We start from the raw sequence: 839 nt of genomic DNA on the forward strand, positions 1-839 counted from the left end.
GACAACACACTAGAGAGCAGGAGTGACACAAAAAAAGAAAAAAAGAAAATGCAGTGTGATGTATTTTTTGAAAATTTTCCGGCAGGCAGAATATTCCCTTTTGGGCATGCATCTGGATAATCAATATTTCTTAATTCGATGGTTCGGCTGACTATCGCACAGTCATCTTCAAGGTCAGTCGGTGGCTGAATTTAAAAAAAAAAAAAAAAAAAAAAACGGAATGAGATTTTCACTCTGCAGCGGAGTGTGCGCTGATATGAAACTTCCTGGCAGATTAAAACTGTGTGTTCTCATTTTGTTCGTTGTATATATTCGGGGCGGACGTCTCATGACGCCCGTTCAGGTTGTTCGCCGATCCGTTCATTCAGGTTTTTTTATTGCAGAGGGTTAAATGTGGAACGCTTCACGATTTTGCGCTCATCCTAGCGCAGGGGCCATGCTAATCTTCTCTGTGTCGTTCCAACAATTTTAGTATATGTGCCGTCGAAGCGAGTACGAGGGAGATACCCAACCGACCCCAAAACTATTTTTTTTTACTTTATTGTTATTTTAAAACCTGTACAAATCAGGTAGGCTGGCAGCGGCACACTACGCCGCTCTTCAGCCATAGCGTTTACAATAGTATAAGAACGGAGAATGATAATTAACAAAGTGACGGGCAAAAGAGAGAGGTCACAGAGACACAAAAAACACGGAGTCTTTCACACGTGACGATAACAACACTGAAAACACGCTGGCACGGCGCACAGAACACTGATGAATCCGATGGCACAAGTGAACGTAGTAGTGGGACGGCGGACACCAAAAACACTAAACGACGTCACATACACGAGACACAG

The 839-nt window shown here is 43.1% G+C and overlaps 1 non-coding gene across 1 annotated transcript; it reads right to left on the bottom strand.

The window, feature by feature from the left end:
• Positions 1–387: 387 nt before the first annotated feature.
• On the bottom strand, positions 388–496 carry LOC126205345 (U6 spliceosomal RNA). The gene has a single exon (XR_007540563.1). It is a non-coding gene; the product is annotated as a U6 spliceosomal RNA (small nuclear RNA).
• Between the last annotated feature and the right edge of the window lie 343 nt (positions 497–839).

Source organism: Schistocerca nitens, chromosome 1 (genome assembly GCF_023898315.1).
Source record: "Schistocerca nitens isolate TAMUIC-IGC-003100 chromosome 1, iqSchNite1.1, whole genome shotgun sequence".
Taxonomy (NCBI): domain Eukaryota; kingdom Metazoa; phylum Arthropoda; class Insecta; order Orthoptera; family Acrididae; genus Schistocerca; species Schistocerca nitens.